This window comes from Daphnia magna, unplaced genomic scaffold (assembly GCF_020631705.1).
Source record: "Daphnia magna isolate NIES unplaced genomic scaffold, ASM2063170v1.1 Dm_contigs255, whole genome shotgun sequence".
Classification (NCBI taxonomy): Eukaryota; Metazoa; Arthropoda; class Branchiopoda; order Diplostraca; family Daphniidae; genus Daphnia; species Daphnia magna.
In genome coordinates this window covers 1-9302 of record NW_025533205.1, presented here as the reverse complement: position 1 = coordinate 9302, position 9302 = coordinate 1, and the positions used below count along the sequence as shown (strand labels likewise).

At 40.1% G+C, this 9302-nt stretch overlaps 3 pseudogenes; 2 read left to right on the top strand and 1 right to left on the bottom strand.

Moving 5' to 3' along the window:
• Nucleotides 1-715: 715 nt before the first annotated feature.
• LOC123467986 lies at nucleotides 716-2858 on the bottom strand (annotated as a pseudogene).
• A 641-nt stretch (nucleotides 2859-3499) lies between these two features.
• Nucleotides 3500-6263, top strand: LOC123467984 (annotated as a pseudogene).
• A 407-nt stretch (nucleotides 6264-6670) lies between these two features.
• On the top strand, nucleotides 6671-9115 carry LOC123467985 (annotated as a pseudogene).
• The last annotated feature ends 187 nt before the right edge of the window (nucleotides 9116-9302 follow it).

Here is a 9302-nt window from a genome sequence, read left to right as displayed (position 1 = left end):
CTGACAGACGGACCGAAACGAAACAGACTTCATTTTTTGGTCGTCGTCAGCACCGCTCAAGAAAGCGAAACATTCCAATAACCTTTGCTTACGTGCTTCTTCACTTCACTTCAAACAGAGTATGCGATACAGAGGGATCTCGAGTATAATAACAGTTGACACGGCTCAGTAACGTACAAGTTGATTGAGCCGCGGAGGGGGCCTCACTGCTTTACTGGACGACGTCCGTTGGAAAACTGCTGGTTAACCTGACTGAAACGACATGAGACACTGATTCGATGCGAGACATGCGCCTTAAGAATCAGAATCAGACCAAGGCGATCTGAAGACTGCAGAGCTCAACCGTTGTGATAAGGTACATGTCACGCAGCTCCCTATGAATAGTCAGCATCTGTTCCCTTTAAGCCTTAGTAACTTGAAACTCTTTTCCTATTACTCCCTCCTTGTAAGCACTCCACCTTTTTTCCGACAGGTGTTTTACCTCTCTTCACCCTTTGCGGTATCATGTTTCAAATCTGTACCTTGCAGCCCTCTTTTTTTTTTTCCCCCTCTAAGAACCCTTACACCAGAACGTGATTAAGCATACGAAATGACCGGATACAGTAGACAGCTGTTCATGGAACCTTTTACTTTTGCGTGGTTGAATCGTTAGTTGACCGTTTAAAACTTTTCCGGAAACATAAAAACTATCGGAAGGACGATGAAAGTGGCTAAATTCTGATCTCAAGTACAGCATTTAATTCAACATTCCCCATTCTAACAAACTAAATAGACTTTGCCTATCTACTGCACGATGATTGTAAATATTTACAATATTTTAGTTGATTAGACTAGCTTAGTTGTTGCTAATTAAACTGCTGTTGCAGTTAGGTACCTCCCAGAGATGCAGATGAAGCCTTAGGACTTCTGTCTTTGCGATCTACTAAGGTGGCTTGATTCCTCGGTGACGTAGGCTGGACGCCGGTGGATTTAAATAAATCTCCCATGTGGTAAAGGTGAACAATGAGCCTTTGATAATGCTAAGCTGAGCGTATTGCAGAAGCAAGGCTCCAAAGCCTTTATACAAACTCCAGCCGCCTTCATTTCAGCGAGTGATTGTATTCCAGCAGTCGAAGAAGCCATCGTAACGCGTTAGGGTGGTATGACAGACGCACCAGTGTCCAATTTGATTATCAATGATCGTACGCGTCCTTGAATGTGCAGCCTATTCAAGCAGTAAAAAGACACTGGAACACTAGATACATTGAAACATAAAAAATGAAAGTACCTATGGAGGACCGTCTCAAATGGAAACAGAAGAACGTCAGCTACCAAAGAACCAGCAAATTTGGAAGACATATCAAGGTCGTTTGCCTCCACAAAACTCACTTCTTTAGAAAGAGCACCCTGCAGTAAATTGAAACCATCACTTAAATACAGTAAACTCATGAGTGGGCTGCTATCATTTTATCAAATGGCTAATAAGTTAAGCGAACCTGTTTACGTTGATTTCGTTTTTTAGCTGAAGTCATTCCCCAGCGCGTCAATCCAGCAGAAAGGACCGGAATGATATAATGAACCGTTCCACACAAAACGGCAGGACACAGAATTATCCAAATAGGCAAAAGACGACCTGAACCATCAATGGCAGGTAATCTACTTGTTTATCGCTACATACATATGCATATAGATGTTTGATTTTTTTTTTTTACCTGTTTGAGGCGCAGACCAACTTAGAAAGCGATAGATTCCTTCTTGAAAAACGTCGAAGATACCCGGTTTTTCACTGGCAATATCAGAGCCTGTTTAGCCAACGACGCTTGCTGCATAAAAAGGGATCACCACTGCTAGACTAACACTGATGGACACGTGACAATTCGGATCGTTGTATTTATCTGTACGTTTTCATAGTACGAAACCTGCTTTATAATACCCTACCTTTTTAGAAATATGATGCCCAATGCTTTAAGTGAGCTGTAATGATCTATTTCTCTAGAACAGTAACGGATGTTAAATTTATAGTTCTGTGAATACACCAGAAACTTTAAAACTTTAAAATTAATGAAAGATAATTACTTTGGCCATGGTGTTATTTTGCTGAGGACATCTTCAACAGCTAAGGTCAGCCCTTTTTACAATTAATGCCACTGCCAATTCCTTTCCATAAGACTGTCATGCTCTGTCGTTGATGCAGTCTAATGACAACCGAACAAGACTGAAAGGTAGTGCATGGTATTTTCTAGAAAACACGTTAACCTAATAGTATGGTTGAGACAGGAGTTATATCATAGATATTTAACTTTTTCACCTGGCACTGTCATAGCTAAAACTAAAAATGGATGGCACAGCAAATTTCCTCAGCAATCTCTCATTATGCCAAACTGGGGGTTTGGAATTCTATTGAAGTCTATCATATCTTGTTGAACAAAGCCAAATTAAATAGTTACAATTATTTATTTATTTAAAAGCAAAGATTTCAAAAAATACCATTTTGGGATTTGGTGAAACAATTAGTTGCTTTCCCAGTGTTAGATCCTTCCATCTATTTCAGTAGAAGCAGTAGAATCAGCCTTCTTTATCCAAAAGGGAGTTTTCTAAACTGTAATAGAATGAATAATCTTCAGTCCCAGCCATACCAATCTGTCTTTCTGCCTAATTGGAGTTGAACTGAAGTGAAAAACTAGTTTGAACAGATGCAAATGTTGGCAGATATGACTATGAAAGTTTCTTTTTCCAGATTTTATTGTTAACAGCTTCTTTTTTAAATAACAGTAGTTAACTCTAACACACAAGCACCCAGCTGAACATTTAAGTCCGGTTTTGTAGTCAATATAGAACTCCTTATGCGCATCAAAATTGCAAAAATAGAGAAGCAAAAGAAGTTAACGATCTACTATTACTAAAAAGCAGACGAAAACAAATAGACAAATAGGCTAGGTAGTCACGATTAAAGTGCCATCTAATGCTTTTCCTGGAAGCTCTCGATGTGATCTTTGTCCTTTCCTGTGCCCTCTACTTTCGCGACTGTTATAACTCAAAAACGAAAAGCAAAAACAGAGGTAGCAGACGAATCTGCATCGTTTACCAGGCGATCGAATCCACTAATCTACACAACGAAACCCGCCACCCACCCCCCACCCACCACCACACCCACCCCGCCGCCCCCCCCCCCCCAACCCCCACCCCCCCCCCCGCCCGCCCCGCCACAAATACAAGTTACTGTTTTAGAACGTTAGAACGCAAGGCACTGTTAAGATCTTGGGGTCAAGACCAACATCCGTAAAACTCCGAAATTATAGTTGCTAACCATATTGATAGAATAACACAACAACCTTAGGCGGGTTTAACGCTTTTCAGTGGTATTTGTAGACGTAGACCAGAATACAGTTTCTGTTTCTCACGTTAAACTCTAAATTGGGTAGAAGATATTTTGAATAACTGTATGACTCCACATTTTGAACATTGATATATGCTACAGAATGTCTCTTAAACTCTAAACGTGTTGATTGCTTGTACTACCTGGGCTGATTTAAAGGGAGACAGTAAAAAGGTGTTTGTTACATTGGGAAATGTTCCACATACTGTGTGGTGCACAATCGTTTCAGTGATGTATATTCACTTTGTGTGGCATACTCCAGGAACAACTAGCAGAAAAATTATATCAAGAAACAAAAAAATTTTGGGGGACCATGGTTAAATCTCTTCTTATCCAAGTGAATGGCAGCAGTGAAGAACAACTTCTCACAGTATATTATTCTCTTGGCAACAATATAGTCAAGGAATGGACTATTTACACAGACTCTATTCGTAAGTTCTTGCAAACATTGTCTAAAAGTTAAAATATTTGTGCTATAAACAGGATCCTTTTTGACAGGTATCTTAACACCTAACACATTAAGAAACAAAAGCCACAGATGGAGAGCTTCTGTATGGAACATTGTTCTTATGAATCACCTGAACAAATGAAAGAAATTGGTGAACTGGGTAATTACATGCTTCAGTGTTTTCCATTTTGAACCTTTGAATATAGTGGGTGCTGCATTTTCAGGCTTGGACCTGTGGAAAAAGCATGATAGAGCCCTTGAAAGGTGACCTGCTGAGATTGCTTTTGGGAGCAATACATTGTGACCGTACAGGCCAATCGCTGTATAAAGTGAAAATCGTCAACAATTCAGGCGTCATTCAGTCGTTGGTTTCCGTTGAGGAGTACAAAAGAAGAACACGCTCGAGTTGATGAGACAGTTTTTTGAAAGTCCGTTTTTGAAGCAACCGGAGAATATTACAGGTAATAAAAAATTTAAATTGTAAGAAATGCTCGCAGTGAGATTTGATTAAAATTTAGGCAAGAAGCAAGTCGCTTACTGCAAGAATGCACAATTTCGTTGTATATGGAGAAAGTTCTGCAGCGTCGGGATGAAGAAGATCTACGTAGTCGTAAATTTCTGCATCCAAGTTCTTACAGTAAAGTCCGAAGCGAATGCGAACAGAGAATGGTAAGCTGATCACTTAGTGGCTATCTACAACGAGTGTCCGGCAATGGTTCAACAAGAGCTACAGCAAGATCTTCCCAATGCATTCGCGTTGCTCAAGGTAAAAAAAAAACACTATTATCTCTTCATAATGAATCGGTTTATTTGTTTAAAAATGTATATAGAAGTCTATTCCGGGAGGCTTAACTGTCCTCGTGTCGCATTTTATGGAACACATCAAACAACAAGGGTTGCGAGCAGTGGCTAACCTTTCAGGAGAAAATATAGCAACCCAGTTTGGCAAGAAGGCGCAATGCGGTAGTGTCCACTCCAAGTACCAAAGAGATGACCAACGTTGTTTTCGCTAACGATCAGCTATTCAGCAGTGCTCTGGATATGGCGTGTGCATCGGTCGTCAATCATCGCCTTAATACGAAACAACCTTGCAAATCCCCCAGTTGTTGCTCGCCAAATATTGCGACTCTCTCCTGAAAAAGTCTACAAAAGGCGGTAGTGACACGGAGGTTGTAAGGATAAATTAGCGCAGTGCATCACTGTATTCAAGTACATTGATGACAAGGATATTTTTCAAAAATTTTATGCACGTATGTTGGCCAAGAGATTGATTCATCAGCAGAGATCAAAGCATGGACGGCAGAAGAGGCCATAGATCAACCGTTGAAACAAGCTGCGGTTACAGCAGAGTTTACAAATAAACTCCATCGGATGTTTACGGACATGTCTCGGTCTCCTCCGATTTGAATAACAAATTTAGCAGTTACACCAAAACAAAGATCGCATTGAGTTGGGCCTCAATTTCTCCATTTATGTGTTTAAAGCAACTGGAGCCCCTGGCCTTTTGGGACAGAGTTGTCCAACTGATTTCGCCGTGCCCCAAGAGTTAGAAAAATCGGTCCAACGCTTTGAAGACTTTTATCGTGTGAGCAATTTAATGGTCGGAAGCTTGCATGGCTATCCTAGCCAGGCCAGAGGAGAGCTGAAATTGAACTATTTGAAAAGCCCTACATCATCACCATACCAAACTTTCCAAATGGCCATGCTTCTTATGTTCAGAAAACACCGATTCGATGACTTGCCAGAGAACTGATGGAAGCAACAAAGTTGAACTCGGATCACTTTCAAAAGTATGTACAGAGCTTAGTCGAATCAAAGCTGCTGGCAGTGTCTGGTGGTACTGGTGAAGTATTCGAGCCTTCGACAGTCATTTCGCTTTTAATATGGATTACAATAACAAACGAACCAAATTTCGTATTACCGCCGCTGTCCAGAAAGAGAGCAGTGCAGGAAACAGAGCAAACTCATTCTTCCATAGATAGACACGAGGACAGAAAGCTGTATCTACAGGTAAGGAAACAAAAATCGACAGAAATTCATGACCTCACAGCTACTCATTAATTAACTTTTTTTTTCATTACCGGTACTATTCTTTCGATAGGCCACAATTGTTCGCATTCATGAAATCCAGAAAGATATTACGTCACAACGTTCTGATCCAGGAAGTGTTGAGCCAATGAGAAAGCCCGATTCGCCCCTTCCATAAGTTTGATTAAAAGTGCGTCGAGACTTTGATTGACAAGCAGTACTTGGAACGGACTCCTAATTCGACGGACGAATATAGCTATATAGCATAAGTAATGCATTGCGTTTGGTGTATTCGCAATAGGAAATACCACGTTGAAAATTCTTGACATAGACATTTCGGAAATTATGGAGTATAAATTGAAGTAGACGAACTGGCAAATATTTTGTTGGGCCTTTTGGATAATCTCATATTGTAAATGAATAACTTCTTTTTGCAATTTCATTCAGTTTTTCTGCTGTAAAGCATGTAGAAAACTTATCTACATTTTGAACATCGTTTAAAGTGCAGTATTAGAAATACAATATACAAGGATAACGTAAGACTGTAGAATTGTTGTTACAACGCAATTCTTCCGGACCTGCAAATGAAAATAAATGAGCGCTTAAGCTTTTCGAATGTGCAAAAACCGGTATCTAGGAAATGTCTGAAACCTCCTTTAGTAGTGCATGACTCAGATTTCATTTTTCTGAAGACTAAAATGTAAGTTCTGATAAACGAGATCAAGTGCGGTAAAATGTTTATGGCACTGATGGAGGGGCAAACTTGTTTTTCGTTTAAAAAGGAATCTGTAAATTACAGATAGACCAGAGATAGACTGTCAGATCCGTGTCGATACGAAATGCCTTGCACGCTTGCACCAGACAAACGTGTTTCCACGCCACCCTCTCCAACACCTTGGATTCACGGTAATAGCAAACATGACATGAAACATATGTTACGCCATTCTTTTTGTTTCGAAATGCATAAAGTTAATTGACGCGAAGCAATCAATCCTAACTTGTCTTTCCGCCATCTACCGTCGTATAAACAAGATCCAATTTGAAGCAGACAATCGATACTTAATTTGGGCAGGATACAGCCCTGTATAAATAAACTTGGCACATCCCCGTATTTTCATTGCTGAGGTGTCCGTACTATTGGATTTCCTTGGCTAATGTTATGCAAAGATGAACCATCAATTTGGAAATGTTTACTTTTGTTGTTTTTATTTTTGTGCGTTTTGTGTTTGAGTGACTTGAGCTATCTAAAGAAGCTTTTGATGATTCTAATCAAAGATTGGCAGGAAAAAAAACAAAATTTACCATAAGAGCCAGAGTCTTCGTGGTAATGGTCAAAAAGAGAACTATGTTTGAGCAACCCAAAATTGTTTGGAAACAAAAGAAGTAAGTTTCACTTTACCTGAGGCATTTAAAACATTCTTGTATTTCGATCAAAACAACTACCATATAGCAGCAACATTTTCCCCTCAGAACCATTCAAATCCTCTTTTAGCTACTAAATCATGCTAAAATTCTTTAAACAATTCTGAAGGAAGAAGTTCCAATCTCGAAGGACCAAATCATTGCAACTATTAGCACCCCTGTTTACGCAGATGTCATGCTCAGCCACAGGTAAGTTTCTGTCATGATGCTCCAGGTTTCTTGCATTACTAATTAATTATTTATTTAAAATCAACTATTAGTTAGAAACTTTCTGGACTTATGGACATGTGCAAGGAAGATATATCAGACAGTACCATGAAGAAAGGATGGAAAAAGTTAAACCAAGAATATTATCTGGGAAATTTGATAAGGAAAAAATGGACCGTCAAAGTAAAAATGCACCGTGATTTCCCTCCGACTATCAATAATTGTGGTTAATTTCTTGTTTTGGGCGCTGAAATCGATGCGGAGATAAAAAATGGAGAAAGGCAAGAAGTGCCAGTGAGAAAAAAAAGAAGGGCTCTCGTTGCCGTCATTTGCTGCTATCACCATGGACAGTGGAACACATGCGATCTTAACGGGAAGCCCCGTATGACGCGGAGTTTACTATGTGTGTTATCCAGCTGGAAAACACGAAATTCTTTTTCTCTAGAAGAAGCATCAAGTTGTGAATATGAAATCGTAGTATGTTGACACCTCATCTCTGTCAGCATCCAGATTATAGGTAAAATCCAAAGCTAACTGTAATTTTTTGTTTATTTTAATTTCATCACTTGTGTTACAGAGCCAAAGAACAGAAGAAAATAAGAAATTAATTGTTGGGCAGTAGAAGGTTCCCCGAAAAAGCCTAATCGTCTGCTTGAGATAGAAGCCGAAAGTCTAATGATGCAGCAACAACAGAATCTGCTGGTATGAAACATAGTATTAAGGCAAGTGATAGTTTACTTCCTCACCTAGACAATGCCTCATTTCCTCGTTTGCAGGAGTCGTTGGGACTCTCCGATTCCAAATTTAAGGTTGAATTTCGATCAAGTGGAAGATTCTGAGGCAAGGTCAAAAGCAAACGATGGCTTTTATAACGCCTTCTGGTGGCGGAACTAGTGGCCTATCGCTAATAATAAAGAATTTAGTTCAGATCAGAAAAGCTCAGGAACTTTGAAAGATGGTGACACTGGCCCGTCTGCAGCCGCCGCCAACGCTTCCTCCCCAGCCAGTGTTTGATCCCTAAACTAGTCGATGATTTTTTGCGGAAGTATTGCGGGGTAAGTAAACATTCCTTCCTACCCAGGACTCGGTCAGTTATGCGTGAACTGTTGAACTTAGGAACAGGATGGTGGAGTACGAGTTCTGCTATGGGAAAGAGCCGACCAGTACCACGAAGAAAAGATGGTTCTAGAACATCAATTCGCCTAGGATGTGTTCAATAAAGAGAGAAACACCTTGCCTGGTTGGATGAAAATCCATCAAAAAGCCCGAAAAGCGGTACGGGAAGGAAGCCAAGTGTCGCACATGTACAGTGACAGGTTATTGGGAAGAATGGCAGGTACGGTGGGATTCGGAAATGATCTACAAAAGTACAATGTGATATCCTCTTTAATTTGTTTAATGCAGATTCTCGCAGGCGAGTGGAGGTCAAGCTCAAATGCAAAGAGATTTCTCAGTCGAAAATCAACAGCAGTCGTTCCAGTCACTCGATGAATGCCGTGTCGCTCTACCTTTGGAACCGCAACCTTGCGAATACGTTCTAGGTCGAAGCTCGTTTCTTTGCCCGTTAATTGGGGCCGTGACGCAAATGGACTTATTCAATTAGATGAAGCGTAAATGGCAAATACTGGCAAACTACGTCGCCAGAAGATCAGTAAATACGTGTGTTGATACCTGAGGGAAAAAGTCCGTGCCGTTTTAAAAAAAATACTTTACATTCCATGAATGGTACCACATCTCCTTTCTTTAACTTTCAATGCTATCTTCCGATGCAAATGAGTATAAATTAAGGCAGGCAAAGAAGAAAACCACCAATGGGCATTGTTAGGAGTAAACAATACATGT